This window comes from Astatotilapia calliptera, chromosome 9 (genome assembly GCF_900246225.1).
Source record: "Astatotilapia calliptera chromosome 9, fAstCal1.2, whole genome shotgun sequence".
In the NCBI taxonomy this organism is placed as follows: domain Eukaryota; kingdom Metazoa; phylum Chordata; class Actinopteri; order Cichliformes; family Cichlidae; genus Astatotilapia; species Astatotilapia calliptera.
The window spans coordinates 26,857,670-26,882,647 of NC_039310.1; the positions used below are offsets into that span (position 1 = coordinate 26,857,670).

General features: G+C 39.7%; 1 long non-coding RNA gene across 2 annotated transcripts; it reads left to right on the forward strand.

The window, feature by feature from the left end:
• Positions 1–10,885: 10,885 nt before the first annotated feature.
• LOC113029099 (uncharacterized) lies at positions 10,886–23,104 on the forward strand. Of its 2 annotated transcripts, XR_003273341.1 has the most exons (4): positions 10,886–11,045; positions 11,213–11,262; positions 13,541–13,642; positions 22,695–23,104. It is a non-coding gene; the product is annotated as an uncharacterized LOC113029099 (long non-coding RNA). The 2 variants fall into 2 exon arrangements; XR_003273340.1 differs by lacking the exon at positions 10,886–11,045 and having other exon boundaries at positions 11,204–11,262.
• Positions 23,105–24,978: the final 1,874 nt, after the last annotated feature.

Consider the following 24,978-nt stretch of genomic DNA (forward strand, 5'->3'; position numbering starts at 1 on the left):
TTTTCTAGGGATCTTATATCTGTTTTCACTCTTTTATGCTTTTCATACAAGTTTCACTCAAGACAGATACAAACTTTATAACATTTATATATCTTTTCCATATGGGTTCCTTTAAGGTCTGACGCTTCTCCTCTTTTTCATTTTCTTTCAACTTTACAGGGTCACAGTGCACACACGGCGAAACATGCCAACATTTAAGTTAATATTTTTTTCTGAATAACCTTGAGAGGCATACAACAGTATGTTTGCACTAACATGCTGTGTTAATTTTGTTATTTTCAGAGATTGAGCTAAAAAAGGGGCACAAATGATGTGCTTTGTGACAGGCTGTTAGTAACAACCTGAAGTGGAGTTTAACTCCACTCTAAAGGACCAAGAAAATAATTGTTTTGGTTGGTGTGGCTGCTTTTGAAGTTGCTCTTATTACTATTATTATTATTATTATTATTATTATTATTATGTAACTGCATCTGATCCAGATGTTGTTCCCTCTCCTGCCCGGTCAGCATAAACGCTGCTGGCCTCTTGATCAGGTCTTGATTTTTGGTTCCAAATGTTGAACAAAGAAGTTGACCTCAGTCATAAACTGCGTACAAAAGATTGAATTAGCCATGGTAATGTCTACTCTTGGTTTGTCAAATTGTTGAACCTTTGATGTAAGCATTTCGTCGGTTGTCGTTTTAGTTTTGAAATGAGACATCACGAGTGAGCGGTGGCTTTGAAACCAAGAGATATGTGGAGCGACTTGTCAGTTATAAGATAGACCCAAAGTAAAGTACAGTGCACTTTATCATTCATTTTGTCGCTAATGGGAGCCATAATTTACATAATTAACATCACGTTGTATTCAGTAAAACCATAAATTAATCACAAGAGTGTTTACTGAAGTCATCAATCAAGAGAGCCAAGGGTCAATTTTATCACAGACTTCTACACAATCCACAGAAAATGTCATTATGGAGAAAGTCACTATGATGTCATCCACTGGTTATTAAATTCCCCACATGAAGTCCCATGGCCTGCTCATGCCTGATGTTACGACCCCTACAGCCACTTTGTGACTAGTCTGGCAGTGTGTCGATCTTTAATACCACCCACTGAGCCAGTCCAAGTTTTTACTGGTCCCTTAATAACTTTAATTACTAAGTTAATCTGTAAGAATAAAGCAGAATATAAAGATTTATATTTTATGTCATAAATCAAAGTCTGAAAATATAGTAACTAAAACTAATATAAATGTAATAGAATAAGATGTGAGTTTAACTTCCTATTACTGAACATGTGAATGATCTGCACAACTTGTCAGTTATGTTGGTGGTCTGCATGAATGGTGGGAAGGCCCATCAGTATAAATAATAGGATATTTATCTCCTGGTGAAGGTGAATAAAGAAGCACCTTTGATGTGCCTTTCCTTAGTATGTAGAGAATTTAGGTGCAATGTAGATAGTTCTGAGTCACTTCTTTCTTTTCGCTAAGAAAAACTAACTATTCAGCTGCACTCTAAATATCTCCATTGATACTAACATACTCAGAATGAGATTGTAATGTGTTCATGTTTACTTTCTTAGTGTACCGTTTTAGGATCCAAGCATTTTCTAAACAAAACACCAGCTAAGGCTGATGGGAATGTCTTTAACTTATGGCTAAAACATGATGAACTGAAGTGGTTGAACTGATTAGTGTTGTCATGGTAACCCATCCCATTTTTACTTTGCTAATGTTAACCTCATGGCAGGGCAGAGGTTCCATCATCTGATGATTATTAACATAATTAACTTTTCAATGTAATGGATCAACTGATAAGTAAACACAGCAACATCCGTACAAATGCAAATATTTTTAAAGCTGTAAAAAATAGGCATTATTTTCATTAGTTCATTTGGTTTTCATATAATTGTTGATTTCTACCCACACAGTTACAGTAGATAACTGCAGAACTCACCTGAAAAGTTTTCAGACTCTGAAGAAACTCTTGTTGGAGAGAGGTGCATTCACTGTCAACTCTGGCAAGCGGGAGATTTTGTCAGCAGGGGGTAGCCAAAACCAATCCTATTAATTTTCTTCCGTTTAACTTTTGTTAAGCATGATAGACTTATCTAAACACTTTGCCACAACTTTTATACTTGATGTATCCATCTTCTGCTCAATAATCTCCAAATCTGCTGCCACAAGGAAGTCCGTACTAGTGATAATACATAGGTGTAGTTGTAAATTTAAGCCTCTGGATTCAGCCAAAAGTCTGAAAAAAACCAAATAAAATGTCAAATGCAAAAGGAAAAAGTCTGTGGATAACAGTCGCCTGTGAGAGGAGATTTAAAAGAGATTTAAAAGATGATAGTCAGGCAAGTTGTCCTTAAGCCCCGACAGGTAAAGCCCTCAGATGTACAACCTTTTATCCACAATACCTTCTGTTTTGGATCGTCTCGTATTAGGTTCAGATTCTCTTAGAGACGAGTGCAAAAAAGCAGCATTACTGTCAGACTTTATTTTATCTTAAAAGGTCACCAAAGAGCAGAACTTGAGCCGAGCAAGAGTTTCAGCGGCCTTAAGACAACCACAGGGTTGTTTCAAGGATATGAGGACTAAGTAAAGGAGGGAAAGAAGGTGCGAATTTCTTATTAACGAAAGGGCTTTTGTGCAAAACTAATGCATATTGGACAAATAACTGTTTTTTAAGCAAAAATTATATCTTAGTGAGCATGTAGTTGTTTCGCCTGCCGTTCCAGCTGATGTCTTCCATTCATTTCTTAATAAAATTCGGTGAGTAATGTGAAGCTGACATTTTGCAAAGATACATACAAATATTTCTGAAGACGTTTGGAGAGAGGGATGTTAATTTTGGCAACCGGAGGCTTGTATCAAAAGTTTCAATGATAGATCTTTATGCCTCTCAGAATCACCTTGTGTACATCACAAAACAAAGAATTAAATATTGAATTAAAGAATAATAATCCTAAAAAGCCAAACTCACAACCAAAACAGAAAATGAAGAAACAGAAAAGTCCAAGAACACAAGATTAAGAGTCCATAAACTCAGGGCCGTGACTTCTTTAGGTACTGTGTGATTCTTTGAATCTGAAGGGCTTGTTTGCTGAAATGCTTGGGACAACCATCGTCAGTTCATCTCTCAAAGAGAGAGAGTTTCTTTAACAATATACCTGTATTTGTAAACAATCGATGAAGTATGGAAACTACATATCTGGTTAACTCCCAGCTAAAAACACCAAAATCTCACCTAAACTGGCAATTACGACCTGGTAACATCTGTTTTTTGGTTACTGTTGTTGCCCTAACACACGGTGGTGCATGCCAAAAAGAGCCATCACTACAGCTACTGTTCGCTATGTCGTGCTTTGGTGTTGTTTGACTCGTTGTGCACCTGCACACAGCACAGCCGGTGCAGACAGGTTGAAGACATGAGTCTGACTGTGTCAGTCTGTTTTCCACACCACACATTAGTGGTGGAGCTCAGAGATAACTCGCACACCTCAAGTGCCAGTATAAATGGTGTCAGGGCAGTGACTTCACAACTAATGTGGTTACCATAAATAAGGCTTAAGAACAAACTTTCATGCAGAACAATAAATTAGAAATGTCCTGGTTTTATGACTTGTTTTATCATCTGTGTAGTTGTTCACAAAAATGAATTAATTGAAAAGACTGGGAGAAACTGGTTTCATTAATCAGGTAATGATGAGTTCACACATTTATAAAATGGAATAATAATGACAAGCAACCCTCTGCTGAGCTGTACATAGTAGCCAATCATCATTCACTTCCATTAATGTTATAATAATAGCTCGTTGCTTCTTAGTATATGTGATTATGATGATGTGGCCGTTTTACTGTATCTGAAACTTTCAGCACTTATTCGCAGTTTGCTTAAAATAAAACTAAGACTATATTTTCAGTGTCTAGTGTGGTTTAAGTTTAAACTAAGAGCTTGAAATGAAGCCAGTGGAGCATTCCTTTAAATAATTAATTAAAAAAAACTGCTGCAGGCATGTTTGGTGTGACTGCATACTAAGATTCATTCATGTAAAAACAGTCTTATCCAGAGGTTAACGTGTCAAACATTCAGCCAGAGGGCAGCTACTTGTTTGTGGGAGACAAAGTGTCAGAGTGCATCATGTCCAAGGTCCTGGGGAGAAGAGATGCATCAGACACCCAGCTGTAATGGCCTGTAATTAGAGAGCTGATTAGTAGAACTAATGACCCAAGAAATGATCCTTCCCTCATATCTCAGTGTCTTTGGAACTGAGCTGAAACGAGAGATAGGGGACAAACAGTGTAGCTGGACGAAGACGAGGACGGTCCTGCTCTCGTTAACCTAATTATCGTGTATACAGGTAAATAAGTGATGATGGAAGATGATGGGGGAGGTGTTTGGAAGATTTTGGGTGAGAGATGGCTAGTTCTTGTTGTCTTTTTTTTAAGATGATATTTTGCACAGGAGGAAGCTTTCATGACCATCTGTCTTTGAGCGAGGATGAGCCCTCTCTCTATATATTCAGCAGAGTGCTGCAGGCCACGGGGTAATAGGGGGCTTGGGGCACATCAGATGGGGAATAACAGTGGTGATTATCTTCTCTACCTCCTTGAAGTAATAGATGAAAGCCTCGCCATCATGTAATAGGCTACTTAAGTCTGTCAAGGCGGGAGAAATTTTTACCCTGTCCCTATTTGCCTTGCTCCTCTCCCCTCTCTTTGTGGTTAAATACGCTTTGTCTGAATGTCTCTGATGAATAGTACAGGCCCTTTCTTCCTCCCTCTTCCCTGACATGATAATAAAAAACCACATGGGCGATGTGCTTTTAGTTTCCTTCAGGCCAAATCCCCGCAATCAAGAGTCATTTAAGATATGACACATGCAGGCACTAAAGAGCGTTCTGGCCAGGCAGGAATAATCACACTGTTATCCATACTTTGACATCATTAATGAGGCAGATGAGAGGGACAAACCCTGAGGAGAGGAGGAGTAGAAAGAGTCAGATAAATGGCGTTGTTTCGCAAGATCATATAGCTGATGTTTTTACGTGATCATATCACCACCTCAGCAGGAGATGTTATTTAGCTATTTTGGAGGACATGAGGCTAGTTGTTAGCAGCAAGCAGTGACACACCTTCAGTATCTTTGCAGCATTGATCTCAGGGAGCGTGTTATCTTGTTACAAGCTCACCTCTAATGGCTGCTGATGGCTCAGAGCTGGGTTTTAATTTGCATCTATATGGTAATCCTACAGCACCTGCTATATTTTTGCATAATTCTGCATAAAATCCTTATCTGGCTCTTTCACGAGACGTGGAAATGTCCTTTAATGCTCTTATTGGGAAGACAACTGCACGTGTTGGATTCAACTCTGCAGAGCAGATAAAACTATCTAAATGCAAATAAACAGTGTAATTGTGTCAAAACTGATTCAAAGTTTACCATGCCACGGCTGCTGCGGGGCACATTGTTTTAAATCAGACATCCTTCTTCGCTTGTATGATCACATCTTACACCACTATGTTTTTTTTAACTAAAGTCCATGCTCAGCCAAACATAACTTTTCATCCTTTTATCGACTCGGGCAGAGCGGTACTTTGAAATTAATGGAAAATGTCCGCAGCAGTGGTTTGATTCACTGTAACTCATCTTTATTTGCTCTGTTACACGGCTTCTGTAACATTCAGAGTCAGATATCAGCAAATAGCATTGTAAATGTGATATAGAAAAAAACATATAGAAGAGTTTTACTATTAATGTGTTCCTCGGTAATAGATTTAAAAACAGTCCCTTAGACATACACTCACCAACCACTTTGTTAGGCATACCTTAATAATACTGAGTTTTGCCAAATTGTTCCCTTCAGATTCGCTTTCATTCTTCATGGCACAGATTCAACACAGTCCTGGAAACATTCCTCAGAGAGCTTATTCTATATTGACATGACAGCATCACAGTTGTTGCAGATTTGTCAGCTGCACACATGCAAAGTCAATCTCGTTTTCCCGAAAGTCCTCCGTTGGACTGAGATCTGGTGACCTCAGAGGCCATTTGAGTACAGTGAACTCACTGTCATGTTCGAGAAAACAGTTTGTGAGAGAAATTGGACTTTGTGATATGGTACATTATTCAGCTGAAAGAGGCTATCAAAGATAGGTACACTGTGGTCATAAGGGGATGGACATGGTCAGGACCAAAACTCGGGCAGACTGTAGTGTTAATGATAAATGATCCACAGCTGGTACTAAGGGGCCCAAAGTGTGTGAAATAAGACCACCAACAACAGCACGAACGGTTGCTTTAATGTTGTTTTCACCAAATTCCAACCCTACCATCTGAATCCTGCAGCATCCAGAAATCAAGCTCATCAAACCAGGCAATGTTGTCCAATTTTCTGAGCTTTTATGAATTGGAGACACGATTGACACCCAGTGTGGTCTTCTGCTGCTGTAGCCCATTTGCCTCAAGGTTTGACATGTTGTATATTCAAACATGCTCTTGCAAGTCACATGCAAATCTAGTTTCTAGTTTCTAATTTCTAGTGAGTGGTTATTTGAGTTACTGTTTCCTTTCTAGCTAAGTACTGACATCAACAAGGCATTCACCCAGAGAAGTGCCATTCCTTTGATATTTTCCCTTCTTTAGACCAAGTGCTTGCTCAAAGGGAGGAATTTCATTTGATTGTGGTTTTCTCTATATTATTGTAGGATCTCTACCTTACAATATAAAATGCCTTGAGGTCATGCCTGTTGTAATTTGGCGCTATGTAAATAAAACTGAATTGAACTGACACCAATGATCACACCACGTTCAAAGTCAAAACATCAACAAATACTTCCACATTTCCCTTATTTCAATTTGAAATGAATCAAATTTGTGCAGATAGCACGCACAATTTCTAATTCAGTCTAAACAATACTTTCTACATACTTATCCAGATCCCTCACCTCTGTTATTGCTTTCATCGAAATTCACCTACAGGTTTTCAAATAATCCTGCTTCCAAACAAACTAACCATATAACCACACGGCAAAGCTAAATAAATGAAATTAATTGGTTTGCTGTCTGAAAGTGGTGGGAAAAGTAGTGTTACCCCATGCAGGGATGGTACGAGGGGTTAAAAAACATCTGCTGTGGACTTGATTTAGACACTGGTGCTCATTTCCTGGGAATGAGCAGTGGCGGCACCAGTGGCTCGCGGATGTTTTTAAACCCCTGTTGCATCAAACGTTGCATCCCTAATTAGAGTCTTCATTCAAATCTCTACACGCAGACATCTTACATTCAGTAAAATTGTTGATCTGGTGTGATTTGCACTTTGCAAAGACATCATTATCACCAGTGCTCATCATGAGTAAATATCTTTAAATAACATAAAAATGTTGATCTTTATAACTTCAGAACTTGCTTGAGTGTTTGTTTTGGTGATAGTTCTTTTTAAATGACTGAGTTCTGAGCAAACAGGAACCCCTGGTAAGTAACTCGACATGGTTATGGTGTAAATATGCCAAAAAATAAACAACTACAAACTTAAAACCACAGCTAAATTCTGACTCCCTAGCGTAATGATCTTTAATGCAGTCAAACCTCATAACAGAGTACAATGGTGCATCTCTCAGCTTCAGAGTTCTTTGCAAAACCAACAGCAGTGATCTCAGGTTCACTGTTGATCAAGAAAAGATGCACTTTGCTGGCTAATTTGTGTCACTGTTACAGATATGTTGGCACTAAAGCCCTTTGTTGGCAAGCTACCAAAACATCAGGAGCCCCACAGTAATGACATCCAAGGCTTTTAAACTGAGGTCAGATCCTTAGATGCAACAACTGATTTGGTCTCTTAACTAATCTATAGCCAGTGTTTTGTAGTGTTGTGGCGAGCTGCTGCTTATTTGATAAACAATACATTTATTTTTGGGGTTTTTTATTCAGAGCGTCTCTGAAGGAAAAAAGGGTTAAAAACACATTTCGGCACTTTCAGACAGCGGGGAGAGCCAAATAAAGGCATAGATCTGAAATGGGAGAACAACTAATGAAACTGGCAGCATGTTTTGTTTTTGTGCACAGAGAGCTTTCCCTCACAATGGCCTCCCACATGCGACCGAGGGAGCTCATCAGTAAAAAGTGAAAGCATTAATTACCTGAATAAAGGCAGCTGGCATGGCACTTTTTAAAAATTCACCCTCTTTCAACCTACATGTGAGAGAAGAGATTTCAAAGCGTATTGGGGAGGGAGCAATTTTATGTAGCCTATAAAACCCATTATTCTCTACATAGATGACGGAATTGCAAGATGATATGATTGAAAGGAGGTAATGGTGCCTCTTTCAACAATAACAGTTCCCAGTTTATTTCCCCTAAATTAGGAACACAACAAAGAAAACTTCCCCTGTTGCACAGCCGAGGGGCAATTTTCAGTTGTTGCAGATCACATTCATGCATTCTGACTTCATCGCTTGTTCATAAGAGTTTATTATTGCTATTTACTGCTTCCTTCAGCTTATTACAACTGGTTAAATTGGTTTTGCAGTGTTGCTTCCAGTTTTTCATCCGTAATATGAAGGCTTTCATTCCAGAAATTGTTCTTTTTTTAAGGAAAAAGTATCATCAATTCATCAATAAAATCTGATTGTAAAGGATTTTAAAACACTGTACAAGCTAACGATGTTTCTCCAAACGGCGGATATCTATAGGAGCAAACTTGTCATGTTTGCCCGAACAGAGAGAGAAAGGACAATTGCATCAACCTCCCACCACAAATCCCAAGCCGTGCTGCATGTTGCTGTGTGAAATAAAGCATGAATCTCAAACTGCCATGCTACTCTGGTCTCACTGTGCTGTGTAACCACTCATTACGTGGCCTGGGTTTCAACAGGCACCTACAGACAAATCAAGCTGCTGCAGGTACGCCGAGGGGAAAAATGTGAAGTGCTTCTAATGGCGACAAACCTCAAAGAACACAGTTTCTCTCAAAGTACTTTTTAGAACAGCAAAAAATATACACAATCCTGTTTTAACCTCACATTTTTAAACCACCCATGTGGGGTTTTTACAAAGTTTCGTTGCAGATTCTCTAGTTTGCACCTCTCATGTGTTTGATTTTACATTCAGGCCTCTGTCCACAGACGGACACGAAAACAAACAAGAAGAACTGCATGATTTGTCACCTTTTTGTGCATCTTGTACAAATATAATCAAACAAATTAAACTGTACACATGACTCTTTTTGTTCAGTGTATGGAAAGAATCCTTCTGCATTGCACCATGCACCCATTCCATACCACACTCTTCTTATGTAGTGTAGTAAAAAAAACAAAAACATATGTATTTAAGCTGCACGCTTTCACATCTCTCCCTCTGACACGCTGATGTTATTTTTTCCCTGCTGGTTCACCACCTGTAGGCTAATATTTACTCACAGTCTCAACTAAGTAAAGTCACTGGCTTTAGTTAAGTCACTTTTGTTAAGGTACATCTGGGTTTGACCCTCTGTTGTTTTCAGAGTTGCCTTAATTCTTCATGGCAGAGAAGATACAAACACTCTCGGAGATGTTTGGTCATTTTGACATGATAGCACGACACAGTTGCTGCAGATTTGTCAGCTGGACATCCATGATGTGAATCTCCCATTACACCACATCCCAAAGGACTATGTAGATCATTTGAGTACTAAACTCATCATCAAGTTTATGAAACTGATATGGTTTCCGAAAGAGACTCAGGTGCAGGCCAGGATATTCCTTTAAGCGAAGCGAAGGAACAGTGCGTTTATTTACAGTGAACACATGCACCAAGTGGCTATATACAATGTGCAGGGGGAAACGTGTTGCACACTTGAATTAAAATGAATTGAAACCAGTGTGGCTTTGTGAGTTCGCCTTTACTGCATCTGCAAATATATACATGGACATAGCACAGCGTTACACACTTTTGCAGTCTCACATAACGCTTATAGGCGCACTGCCTTATGGGTAGTGTTTAAACTCAAATCACTAATATTTCTTACAGTGGAACAATGAAATATACATAAACACAAGGTAGTGTGATCCACCAGTCTACATCTGCTGTGATTACAGCCCGGTACAGGTATAAATCCACAAAAGTGCCACGAGGTTTCCACACAAACTAATGAATCAGATCTAGCTGCTAATCGTTAGCATCACAGCTAATTCACATCGCTACCAATAACTTATACACTAATGACACATAGTGGGGATTAACGGCCAACTTTCCCACATTCTCTGCAACCCCGTGGACTCATCTGTAGACACATTTTAAGTTATTTACCATCTTGTATCTGCTTACCTGCAAATATATACATGGACATAGCACAGCGTTACACACTTTTGCAGTCTCACATAACGCTTATAGGCGCACTGCCTTATGGGTAGTGGCTGGCTTCTTTACTCCCGCTAGAGCTGCTCATTTTAGGGGATACTCCCTCTTGTGGTGTAACGGAGGAATAACTACGCTTCCTGCACTATGTCATTTTTGGAGACTGGGGCACACATTATTTTACCACAATCAAAGAAAATACAGATGTGAACAATCAGACCATTTAACTAACTACAATATTGTCACTAAAGATTATGGGGGGTGTCTTGTTTTGTCCACAATGTCTTTCTTGTCCTTACAAACGGGTCCGGGTCGCCAGGGTCCGTGGGGAAACAGGGTTGGGAGAAGGGTGTTCCACACTCTCCGTACAAAATGTTCCTCCCCAATCACTCCTCTCAGCATCGGGTTCCAAAAAACGATCTACACACAAAAATGACGGGTTAGCGGGATAACTACAAGGGATTCTCAGAATACAGGTTAGCAGGTACACAAGTCTAACTGACACTGATAGCTCAACGATCCAGCGAAGACTAGTGCAGACTCGCCATCTAAGTAGTGCAGTAATCAGCTGGGATCAGCGGCCGGTGTGGTGATGAGCAGGTGTGTGGGCCAGCAGCGGGAGCCCGCAATGAGCATCGCCGTGGCGAGAGAGAGAGAGCGAGAGAGAGAGCAAACAAACCACAAACATATTGCCCAATAGAGGATTTGACCAGCGGGGCACAGGTAGTGATGGGCAGATGAAGCCCCATGAAGCACTGGAGCTTTTCATCCAATTGGTTCACCCCAACGCGAAGCTTCATGAAGCTTCATTTGCTCTAGCGGCACAGGGACCATGACAGAAACCAGTTTGGGATGATTTGAGCTTTGTAACATGATGTGTTATCCTGCAGGAATTAGCCATCAGAAGGGACGGACATGGTCAGCAGCAGTACACAACCAGGTAGGTTGTGGAGTTTAAACAATGCTGAACTGTGGTGTCCAAATGGGCTCAGAGTGTGCCAGGAAAATCTCAGCCACATCATTACGCTACCGCCTCATAAATTGGCCAACGAGTTTAACATTGTCTACCATTGTAACATTTAATGTCATCAATTTAAATATAGACTAAAAATATATATTTATTCAACACCATCTACACATTATATTTGTGTTTTAGAATAAACTGCAGCAGAATGTTAAGTTCAAATTTATTTGTAGTTCATGAGGTAAAGCAGGTCACCTACTGATCGGAAGGCTGGTGGTTCGATCCCTGGCTCCTCCAGTTGGCATGTTAAGTATCCTTGGGCTGGATACTAACCCCAAGTTGCTCTCCGATGCATCTATCGAAGTGTGAATGTAGTTAGAGAGCATCAAGTATAGAGAAAGTGCTTGTGAATGGGTGTGAATGTGGCATGTTGTATACAGCGCTTTTAGTACTCCGGGAGAGTAGAAAAGCGCTATAAAAGAATCGGTCCATTTACCATTCATGTACTGCATCAAATTATAACAGTCACCTCGAGGTGCTTTATTTTTTAAGGTAAGGACCCTACAATATTAGAGAAAAACAACAACAACAACAACACATTCCCTTTGAGCACTTGGTGACAGTGGGAAGAAAAAAAAAATCCCTTTTAACAGAAAGAAACCTCCTACAGAACCAGGCTCAGAGAGGAGCAGCCATCTGCTGCAATGGGTTGGGGGGGAGAGAGAGACAGGAGCAAAGACAAACTATGGAAAGAGATATATGTGCACAATACCTGAACTACATAATTGCATCTTATGAAACAAGTTAAAACCTTTAAAAAAAAAAAAAGAGTTTTCTGAAGAAATCTGAGAATTCAAGAAAAGCCCTTGGGTTAATAGGTTCAAATTTTCAGGTCTGCAACTCCTAAGAGACCTTACCTCATTTAAGTAGGATTTTGACGTGCCAGCCTGTCTATAAACTCTCAGCTAGCAGCTGGCTAACTCAGATGTATAAAGTCCACACGTGGATGGAATCACAATGGCTTTAAATGTTCAAATTTGGCTTTTGAGCTGCCCTCATCTTGGTCTTTCAGAGTCAGAATTTACAGTATTTTCACAAGAGGGTGGATTGATAAGTTAAAGGCTAACATTAGCTCACTTGGTTAGCAAGGTGCATCCGTAAACAGTATGAATACCAGTCACGAGCACTAGCTATGTATTATTTAGCAGCCACACATCTTAACTGTGCATAATTGTATGCCTTAATACAATTTAAACATGTTAGTTATATATGAATTCACAATTTCAAAGTTGTAAAAAGGAGGGTAATTAGCTTTAAACCACAAACCACCAAAATCTTTTTTTTCCCCCAAAGGTCTATAAACAACCTTATTTCTGTTTCTGAAAAGGGGCTTTTAATGTGGCCTCATTATGAGGAACTACTTACCTTTGGAGCCAGCCTTAAGTGGCCCTCCAGTTTTGGCAAATCCATGTGGGCTTTTTTTATTTTCCAACCCTAGAGCTGTTTGTTAAACTCTGAGGCTTGGTCTATGAAGCACTTCAACCAGTACCTGCAAATCTAATCTGTGTAAAAATAAATAAATAAATTTAAAAAGTGTTTCTCCTTTTGGATCATTTACCTCCATCTCAGACTATTCCTAGTATCCGCCTCTGTCACACCAACCATGGAAGCACAAAGTAAAAATAGCAAGTTGCCTTTTCTACAACTGCAGGTCCAATCAAAGAAGTAAATAAGCTATTTTCACCTTCTGTGGTTCATGTTTTTTTGGTAACTTGGTATTAGCGTTACATGATAAATGTTATGTTGAATGTCAGCCTTCTCCTTCTACCTTTGCAACTGGTCCACACACTGCTAAATTGTTAAATTTCCTTTGAAGTTTGCCAAAAAGTCTCAAGTTTAATATAATATATTGCCTTTCATCTTCCTTTGTTTCTTATGTCAAACACACCACTATCATCAACACCAAGAAATAAAAGAAAGAAAATAGCACTGAAACCATAAATCAACCCACTTTACTGCCTTTAGATGGCATTAAAGTTATGTTAACATTTACAGTATGTGTGCATTTTTGTGTGGGTACAATTAGGAGTGTTAAATTCAGTTAGTTATTTTAGACAGCGTTTGTGATGTACTCCTACCTGAACGTGTTAGAGATCACACCAAGCCTTGTCAGAGCAGAAGTGTCAGAGAAGAAACAAAAGGTGTAGATTGCCAAAAAAGGTGGCTCTGATTGACCTGAGCTGTTTGTCTTTAGGCAGATATCAGTGTGGGCATTTGGAAGTGGGCAGCTGGGGACCTCAACATGGCTGACAGGATCTAATGAAACAGGCAGAGCAGCGGAGCATGGATATGACAGGTAACAGTGGGTAACCGATGGGCAGGGGGCAGCTTGGTGCGGAGAGGTGACAATAAGACATGATGAGTTAAAAACAGATGAAACTCTCACCCTGCTGAGAATCAGGGCACTGACAAGATATGCGAGTTCCAGAGAGACAGTGCAGCAGAACAAACAATATAATGTGTTTAATCTGTTCAATTCTCAAATAAAAGCCAATATTTGAACAATGGCTAGGTCTCACATAATGGCTGGCGTGGTTGACATGAACTAATAAAGGCTGAATAAAAGCTATTAAGGGTAGAGGGTGATTACCATTACTGTCAAATGAACTAAATGAACATTTTAAAAATACATACAGATAATGTAGTTAATTTGACGTCTTGGTCAAATTTCTCAGCACAACCAGAACGCGTTGTGTGCCAAGTGTTTGCATCCTATTATTGCTCTGTTTTAAAGTTCTTTAAACACTGAAACCAATAAAAGCAAAGCAAAAATGAGTCAGTTTTACTGATTGATCAGTCTTTCTAGAGTCATATGTCCTTCTGGGTGACCTCGTTCTGCCAAGACACACAGTCTCTCCCGTCTTTCTAGGTCTGTTCCAGGATCTCTAACCAGCCCGAACCACATCAGGCTGACATAAAGGGGCAGCAGCTGTATTCTGAGCCCCATCTGAATGGCCAAGCTTCTCACCTTGTAACTGATCTTTAAGGGAGAGCTCAGACACATTTTGAAGGAAGCTAACTTCCATTGTTTGCATCATTGATGTCATTCTTTTTATCACTAGCAGAGCTCATGGCCATAGGGGAGGGCAGGAGTATATATTAACTGGTAAATCAACAGCTTTGCTTTCTTAGTCAGCTCTTTCTTCACCATGACAGACTGGCACAGTACCTACATCACTGCAGATCCTGCACCAATCCATCTATTAAGCTTCTGCACCCTCCCTAACTTGTGAACAAGAACAAAGTACTTTAACTTCTCCACTAGGGCTTTTTTTGGCTGAGAATCATGCTCTCAGACTTGGAGGTGCTAATTCGGATCCCAACTGTTTAACACTTGGCTGCAAACCAATCCAGTGCAAGATGGAAGCCGTCAATAGAAACCAGCAGACAGAAAACATCTGTAAAAAGCAGAGACAAGATCCTGGGACCACTGAGCCTGATACCCAATGACTAGACTGAGATACCTTATCCATAAAGATTATAAAATGAACCTGGGATAAGGAGCAGGCCTGGGAGAGTCTGAGGCTACGTCCACACTAGTATGTTTTCGTTTGAAAACGAATCGTTTTCTCTCCGTTTTGGCCTCCTGTCCACACTGAGACGGTGTTTTCCTCAAGGAAAAACACAGCGTTTTGAAAACGCTCTCGAAAAAGCATACATTTCAAAACAGAGCTGTCCCGTCGCAGTGTGGACACTCAAAAAGGCAGACTTTCTAAAACAATGATGCATTTTAGTCATGTGATGCAGTCATGTGACCAATTAAACAAAGATAGCGGAGTGCATTATACAGCAGTTGTTTTGATTGCTCTCAATTTTGACAGCCCTAAAAAGATGAATATCAGTTTGTACATGCTCCAGATAGCTTTTCTTCAAATTCTTTAATGCTCACTCGCTTTTGCACATGCGCAGGACTGGAACGTAAGCATTTTGGGCCGTTTCAATGTGGACGCACAACTCTGTGAAAATGACTCAAAACGCTAGTGTGGAAGCGGAGCATTTTCAGACAAAAACACCGTTTTCAAATCTATCCGGGCTAATGTGGACGTAGCCTAAGATCCACCAAGAACAAGTCCAACTTACTGCCAGCAATGTAAACCAAGGTCTTAATACAGCTATACAGTGACCAAATAGCCTGTAACAGCAGGAGACATATCCCATACTCCCCAAGGGGGAGATCCTGAGGGGGGTAATTGGTTCCCTTCTGCTTGTCTGACTAAATTTCATTTATCTATATCTAATTTCATTTATCTATATCTAATTTCATTTTTCTATATCACTAACATCTATATTACTATATAGGCCTGTTAAAAAAAGCAAGTGGATAAAAGTCCACTTCATGATTCAGTAGATTGCAGAATCACTCTTAGCTGCAATAATTTGAAGCACTAGTTTCCTGTGCACTTTTATCAGTCTCTTACATCATCGTGGAGGAATTTTGGCACTCTCCTCCTTTGCTTCAGTTCATTGAGGTTTGTGGCCATTTATTCATGCACAGCTCTCTTAATATAGCATTTCAGTCAGGTTGAGGTCTGGACTTTGACTTGGCCATTTCATCGAGTCTTTTTTCTGTCATTCTGTTGTAGAATAGCTGCTTTGGTCCTATGGCAGCAGAACAAGCTGGTGTTTGTGGTGACATGCTGTGGTTAGTTTTTGTCATACCTGTCATTTTGCATTAGAGCTAAACAGTCAAGGACACTACTCCAGAAGCGACGTTGTTTGTTTAGACGCAGTTTTGCAGACCTAAGCTATGCTCGCATGTAGATGCTTTCTACTGGGAAATAAGTCATATTTGTTCAGTCTTTTTCACAACTTTATAGTCATGAACTTTAATATTTTACAGGTCTGTAGAGCCATTGCATGTGCTGACCTTGGGGTGAGTTTGCTGGGATGTGTACTCCTGGAAAGCCTGGGACATTGTGTCAACAGACACCTAAATCATTTAGACCAACAACCTGCAAAACTTCTGCTCGTATAGAGCAGAGGTATATGAAGTGCATCTTATTAGCAGCATCTGGCTGCTCCATATCCTCTCAATTCCTATAGATGTAGCAGTAGTGAGGATGCCCTTGATTTTCACAGGCTCACATAGAGTGAATTTTTTTTCACATGAATATAGTTATAGAATTAAAATTAATACAAGCTTTCTGAAAATTTCCAGACTGTAATCTCTTGAATACCACACGTGTGGGAATATTCAAAACACTGAGGTAAATACAGACAACATTTAAACATGGACAAATATGTTTGGAAACAGGGAGGGATTAGGCTAAGATATGATAAACAACACACAAACAGTCTTTAAAATGTGTGCCAGGATGGAAACTGGCAGAGAAACTACATTTTAAGTATAAATTAATGCTAATTGAGTTCCTCCCAAAAGTCCTGAGCCAGTCACCTTCGCATCAGTCTGCTGCTGTGAAGAACCAAGAATCAAATGAGCATTCAGTGCAGGTGAAAGTCTAACTCAGTCTCAAGTGAGTTTCAGGGAGAAATCAGCCTTTAGTGGCAGCCCGTGTCCTCCCAATTCCAGTAATCAAATCTCTGTAAATTACAATGGCTCGGGAGATAAGCTGTTTTGAAACCTTGCCATGGATCAAATGGGCAATCTTGATTCAAGCCAACTACAAAATTAGCCATCCAGTTTCAGTTGTGTTTTTCCCTTCCCCCTCCTTCCAAGGAGAAGCCCAATTTAATTTCACCCCACGTGTGCAGAGAGGTTGCTCAGACAGCGTGATCAATTGATAATAAGAATATGGGCCAAGCGGGATAGAAGTTTCATTATTTTAATTCCTTTATAGCTGCCCTCAAGCATAAAGTCACATGAATTTATTTGTGGCCAGATGAGAGGATTAGTATATTGATTACATACATGATTAGATGTAGCAACATTTATAATGAAGGCTTATGGGAATTAAAAGAATGGATTCAAAATATGCTTCATGACATCATGAAAGTCAATAGAAACCAATAAACAGGCTGTAAGTTGGTGATTTTATACGGTATAGTAGTAAAAAGAATGTTAATGATAACAAAGCAGCAGTAAACTTGATATGCTCCAGCTCCCATACGAGCTCTGATGGAGGATGAATCGTGAAGTTAGTTTTAATGTTTGCGGTAACTACAGCGGCTCCCCGCAGGCTAATCAATGTGGTTTTTTAAAACGCTATAATAGACGGGCGAGCCACGTTATTCCCTTTTGTTTCCTCGAAATCTCATCAGCAAAGCGATGAGCGGCAAGAAAGAAACAAATCCAGCCGACTGAGACCAGTTTTCCTCCCATTTATGTCTAAAGTGAAAAGTTAACACAGGAAAAATGTTGCATCAGTGAAAATTCATTTCTGCTCCATTTATGTTAAGAGTGTATCTGCAGTTTAAAACTCAATACAGGCACATATCAGAGCTGTGATGCACTTTCTTATGAAAGCAAAAGATTAGAAAATAATAAAGCTTATGCATCAAAATCTCATCTTACAATCTTTACTGCTTTAGTCTGGCTTTTGACTTGACAAAGATGATTTAGTAAAACTTGCTATTTAGTTTCCACCATGTTTAGAGTTGATTTAAAAAAATAAACTAGGGGTGAACTATGGACTTGGACTTGCATTCAATGCAAATGGGAAAAAATATCTATAAATTAAATGCGATGATATTGTGTCCTTGAAAAGCAAAATAATATACAACAAATGTCTAATTTTTGTTTTTTGTCTTTAACTTTTTGCATCTTGCTAACTGTGATAGATGAAGGTGACATGGCAAACTTTTGATTCAAAAGTCTTGCAAAAGTTTATTAGAGGCCAGTCAGCTAATTATTTAATACATTTGCCTCATGTTTCACGCATTTTTTTGCACAACTTCAACGTGCTGTTCATTTTAAACAATTGCAGTGTTTGTAACAGGCTGGGCCTCTGACCCTGCACTCTGAATGTAGTTTGTATTTGTCTTATGTTAGATTTGTGATTATATAGTTTATTTATTTATTAACCTTTATTTAACCAGGAAAAGTCCCATTGAGATTAAAAACCTCTTTTGCAAGGGAGTCCTGGCCAAGAGGCGACAACACGTTGAAATTACAAAGTTACATACATATTATAAATAACAATTACATTTTAAAAACATTTTTCTCTGGCTCTCTCAATCTGGACTTAAAAGCATTTAATGAAATAAGATCTGGTATCTTCCAGTCTTTTTGCATCATGTTCCATGTGAAAGGGGCAGCATAAGTAAAAGCCCTCTTTCCCAGTTCAGTTCTGGCAAATGGAACATTGAGCAATAAAAGATCGCTTGTTTGGTTTGTTTGGTTCTTATTTAGGTTTTAGTCGAGGATAAGCTCGGCCATTATTTGTCATTGTCTCCTTGGTTTCTGGGTTCTTGTCTAGTTTTTTTTAATGTGTGCCAAGTCTGTGAAGTTGGTATTGTCTTGTCTACGTTTCCTGTTTCATTTCCTGTGTTTCCCTTAGTCAGTGTGCTTAGTTTTACACCTCCCCTGTGTCACTATGTGCATTTGTGTCAGCTGTTTCCTCATGTGTTTCCACTTCCCCTGATCACTCCTTGTGTCTAGTGTTCCATTCTGTATTTGTCAGAACATCTGTGTTTTCATGCCTGGTCATAGTTTGAAGTCATAGTATGAAGTCACAGTAGTCATAGTCGTCATATTTTCTTTGTTTTTCATAGTTTCATGTGCATCACTTCTTTCCTGCCAAATAAAGGCTCGTTCAAGTTCAAGTTCAGTTCTGTCTTCTTGCCTGTGTCTGTTCCTGGGTCCTCCTCATACACTCCACACGATCTGCCTCCGCAGACCCCGACAGTGTTTCCCATACATTTTTCCATTTGCTACACAAAGCGGCTACTTTTTTTGACTGACTGGCCTTTATGTTTTCTGTTAGGTATGTGTGGAACACCCTATATGATTTTCGCAAGAATAGACACACAGCCACATCTGATGTTTTGAGTACATCTTCAGCTGTCTGCTTTGTGTGCTGTGGCCCAAGCCGCCTGCTGTGGCTAGAAATGATGCAGTGAAAAAGTTATTGGCTGAAAACCAACAGCGTGAGCTGAAAGACGCTAAAGTGCGCTGTAAGGCTGATGGGATTGCTGATGAAACTGTGTTTTTCCAAAAAATATTCCCCTTTCAAATGGCACATTAAGGATTCATATGAGCAGCTTTCAGACAGAGCTGACATGACAGACATGATTTTGAGATATTTTTTCAGCCTTTGACGAAAGGGTGTACCCATTTTCATGAATGTTTACAAAGTAACAATTTTTCTCTCTGCAGAGCATGAGAGTTTGTTTAGTTGAATATGTTGATATAGACTGTCGTGACTCATTGATCCTTTAGTTGCCTGAGGTTTGTGCAAGTTAGAATCCATGGACCCGATCACAGCTCTGAAATATCAGTAGCCTAACTGGGCTGCATATTGATAAATCTATGGAGCTGTCTGTACTGCTGAAGCAGCACACATATTTGTAATTGCACCTTTTTCTCTGAGTCCTGTTCTCTGTCAGTTTCCTCCTACTTAGTCATGAAAGTATATACCATAAACTCTCTTGCGCATACTATACTGTAGCCTGTACAGCAGTGCAACATTCAAGATCAAAGTGAAAATAGCAACCTGTAGTCCCTGGTCAAGAAAAATCATAGAGGCACTGCTGCTTGTAGTATCCTTATAATATTCCTTTGATATTACTATGATCATTCAGTCGCATCTCTGCTTCTGAAAATACATCCAACGCCAAACAACCTAAACACCAAAATATTATAGGAGACATACAGCGGGGAAAATAAGTATTTGACACATCAGCATTTTTATCAGTAAGGGGATTTCCAAGTGGACTATTGACACAACATTTCCACCAGATGTTGCCATCAAGCCAAATATTGAAGTCATACAATCAAATCAGAACATATAAGTATACAAGTTAAACCACAATAAATAAAGTGAAATGACACAGGGAATAAGTATTGAATACATGGAGATAACAAGGGGCAAAATGACATAGAAAGCCAGGAGATCACCTGAAATCTGTCAGTATTGATAGAGAAATCCTGTCCCCTATCAGTACTAATTGATATCAGCTGCTTTAGCCCTAATTGATGGCCTATAAAGGCTCCTCATTACCCAGAAGGCACACAGGAAAGACTTCATGATGGGTAAAAGCAAAGAACTCTCTCAAGATCTTCGTAATCTTATCGTTGAAAAGCATTTTGATGGGAATGGTTATAGGTGCATTTCCAGAATGCTGAATATTCCTGTGAGCACTGTGGGGGCCATTATCCGGAAATGGAAAGTGCATCAGTTCACCATAAACCTGCCACGATCAGGTGCTCCACGCAAGATCCCTGTCCGAGGAGTCCAAAGAATAACCAGGAGGGTTCTCCAAGAGCCAAGAACCACTCGGACAGAACTTCAGGAAGACCTTGCATCAGCAGGTACTGTTGTTTCAAAGAAAACTATAAGCAATGCACTGAACCGCCATGGCATCCATGCACGCTCACCACGCAAGACTCCATTGCTGAACAAAAAGCATGTCAAGGCTCGGTTAAAATTTGCGCAACAGCATTTGGAGAAGCCTGTGGATTATTGGACGACTATAGTATGGTCAGATGAAAGCAAAATTGAACTTTTTGGCAGTCATTCTACACACCATGTTTGGAGAAGAAATGGCACTGCTCACCACCCCAAGAACACCATACCAACAGTCAAGTTTGGGGGTGGAAGCATCATGGTTTGGGGCTGCTTTTCAGCAAGGGGTACTGGCAGACTTCATATTATTGAAGGCAGGATGAATGGAGAGATGTACCGGGACATTCTGGATAAAAATCTGCTGCCATCTACCAGGAAGCTAAAAATGAAAAGAGGGTGGACATTTCAGCAAGACAATGATCCCAAACACAAGGCCAAGGAAACAATGAAGTGGTTTCAAAGAAAGAAAATCAAGTTGCTTGAATGGCCCAGTCAATCACCTGACCTAAATCCCATAGCAAATCTATGGAGAGAACTGAAGATTAAAGTTCATAAAAGACGCCCAAGGAACCTTCAAGATTTAAAGACCGTTTGTGTGGAAGAATGGGCCAGAATCACTCCTGAGCAATGCAGACGACTGGTCTATCCATACAAGAGGCGTCTAGAAGCTGTAATCACCAACAAAGGCTTTTCTACAAAGTATTGAATAAAGTGTGTTCAATACTTATTCCCTGTGTCATTTCACTTTATTTATTATGGTTTAACTTGTATACTTATATGTTCTGATTTGATTGTATGACTTCAATATTTGGCTTGATGGCAACATCTGGTGGAAATGTTGTGTCAATAGTCCACTTGGAAATCCCCTTACTGATAAAAATGCTGATGTGTCAAATACTTATTTTCCCCGCTGTAACTGCAGAATCTTTTTTTACTATAGATGTTTGGTTTATCCAGAGAGTGAAGGAAGGACAGAGACTGCATTAACCTGGGCAAATTACACTGCTACAGCTGCTAAAGTTACATATTTCAAAGTAAAAGCATCAAAATGCTTAATGTACACATCTAGAAAACAGGGTTCCACATATTTAAGGTAAATTATATTTCTTCAAACTTTAGAGGTTGTAAAAATGTGAGGAAAAACATAATGAAATGCTTTTCAAATCCATGACGATGCCAACAGAAAAGCGTTGTCATTAACATGAATAACCATACAAAGAAAGCATTTGAATTGCAGAAGTGCTGATAGGGAGGGGTTCACCACTCTGTGAAAGGCTACGTGGTCTACTAGTTTAACCATATAGGAATATCACTTCTTGATAATTAATTTATTTTACATATTAAATGGTTTAGAAATGTCTGTACCCAAAGGACAAGGCTGTAAACCAGTATTGAATGCATTTGATCTTTAGGCCCGCAGGCAGTGCTGAATTAAAAAAACAAACAAACAAAAACAAACAATTGTATGATGGAAATCAACGCATACGGTCTTCTGAAAACATAATTGAACACACTTCATCCTTAAACCCACAAATACAAGTTCAAAAGTATAAAATAGAAAGATAAAAACATGTATATAAGAAAGAGATTCTGAAATGATGTTTTCAGCTTGCCGTGGATGGAAATGTTTAAAAATGGCAAACTATTCTGTGGCTTGACCAATTGAAATGTGTAAGTCTTTATAAAGGTCATGGCCAACATGTCATCCTGGCATCCTCCAACTTTTATCAGCACAATGTTCAAAACCCAGCATCTATGATGGTAAATGGAGCCTTTTATAATGCCGTTTGCTGCCATCTAGATGGTGTCTTTTGCCTTGTCGTGGTCCATCGGGGTATTGTTTTCCTGTTGGTCTCTAACACTTCTGGTCTTTCTTTCTCTCAGGTGGAGGTGAACAGGCCCAGTTTCCTTCTCTTCAGGCAGACACGTGTTCCTGATTGTTCATTACCAGCCAGTACTTAAGGACCAGCTTGAGATGTCACGAATATTTAAAATCCTCGGCTGGCCTGGTCTTTCAGAGAATACACTGTCATTCATTCACCTGCCTGCCCGCCCTCCACTGTCACCTGGATCCCAGGACAAAACTCCCAAGTGTCCAACCTCCCCACTGCTGATTCCACTGTTAAATCAAGTAAGGACTCTCAGAGCGATTCAAAAACTTATTTTCTGCATCTCTCTGGCTACAAACTTTAACAGGCTTCTCGTTTCCACCGCCTTCCCTGAGCCATAAACTCCTGCATTGTACCTTTTGTTCGTTCTCAAACTTGTGTGACAATAAATCTTGTTAAACATGAGTCTGGGTCTTGCTTCAGTCTACAGTAAATTAGTTTCACCTCTGGTTATGACATCCTATTTTACCAAGACTATACAAAACCACATTCTAGATATTACAATCCATGATCATATGCTATTCTTTGCATGTCTGGTTCCTGCGATGAGAGTGTGTGTGGGTGTGTGTAGCTCTTTCTCCCCTTCTATATGTGCAGTTATGTGGCTGAGATGGGTAAAGAGAGCTAATTGGCTGGTTTGAATAAGTTGCTGTGTGCTGATTGGATCACTGGATGTACAGCAGCCTCTTGACCTCCAGCTGAACAAAGAGTCAGTAGTTACTTTGCTAGCAGCATTGATTGTTTGTTCGAATCGTTAGTAGAAGCTAATAACTGAATTGTGAGAGCTGAGTTGTACATTCTTCTTTGTGGTTAGCTGAGAGCATGTTTTAAATTCTCTTTGTACATACTTATACACTATATATATATATATCGAACACTTTGCAGCAGTTTAGAGAGAAGCTCTTTTTGCTGAACTACTTTTTTCTCCTGTTTATTGATTAGGAGTTTGTGTTACAGAACTGTCTTTTGTTTGCCTTTTAGTTTTGCTTGTTGTTTCGAGCACTTTAAAGTGAATAAACTGCTTCTCAGCAGCTAGAAAAAGCTTTGGGAGTCATACCTCATGTGATATCTATGCCACCCTTAAGCTGGGGACAGAACATGAACTGGGGCTCATCCAGGATTTCAACCTGGGATCTCTTGATTTAGGTTTTGGCCATACCAAAAGATACATTTTGAAATATTTAGAGAGAGACTACACAAGGCCCGCAATTTTGTCTGTGATGCATCTACAAATGCCAAGTCCAACGTGAAAATAAACCTCAACAAAAAGTCTGTAGGATGGACCCTCCAGTCATGTGACCACTGACTTTGCTACACAGGCACTATTTTCTTGTCCATATGTTGTGGAGCACAAACCCGTTGATACAGAGTGGGTACTCCGTACATAAAGAAACAAAGTCATACATATGTCACATCAACATCCTGAAGGCACATGATAACCCTAAAATGTAGTCTCCAGTAAAGGAAGGTTTTGTAATATGTGCATTGTTTCATAAATCAAAAGGAGACCACAAGTTTCCTTTGAATTGAAGATATGCATCTTCAAAATGTTTATTTGAAGACACATATCAATCAAGACTTGCCAATGTTTCACTCAGACAGATGTAGACTTTAGATAATTTATAGTATGCTTACTTATGGAGGAAAATTCACACAAAAAAAATGTTTCTTGAGCAGCAAATATAATGGAGCAGTAGGCAGGCAGGCAAGCAATTACCCGCCTGCCAACTCCAGGCAGGTAATTTTGATGGTGCATATGGAGCTGCAGTAAAAAAACAGAGGAATCCAAGATAAGAAGAGCAACAGAGAAATACACCAGGAGTTTCTTGAAGGCAGACAAGAAAAAGGGTAAGCGCATGGAATCAAAAATGAACAAGGAGTTTCTTTCTAGCGAGCCTCATATTACCACTGGAACTAGCTGAACAATCTGGCAACAGTGGAGAAGAGAAACCTGTCCTTAAGTACTGCTGAGGAGACTGGGAGATGAGTAACAGGTGCTTGGAGTTTCTGCTGCAGCTTGGAGGCACGACTCTAGGGATCTCCACCAACCACGAATGACTGCACACAGGAGAGATAAGGAGTGAGAGGGAGCTGGATAGAGCAAGACAAGAGTGAGAAGAGGGGGGGGGAAGGGGAAGGATGGAGCACTGGACTCCAGGGACAGTGACAGGAATGTTTAAAATATTTGCAGTCAAGGTCTGACCCAACCAAAACTTCACAAAACATGCAGACACGGCCTTCCATATAGTGTGATGTGCATATAGAAACACATCATTTCT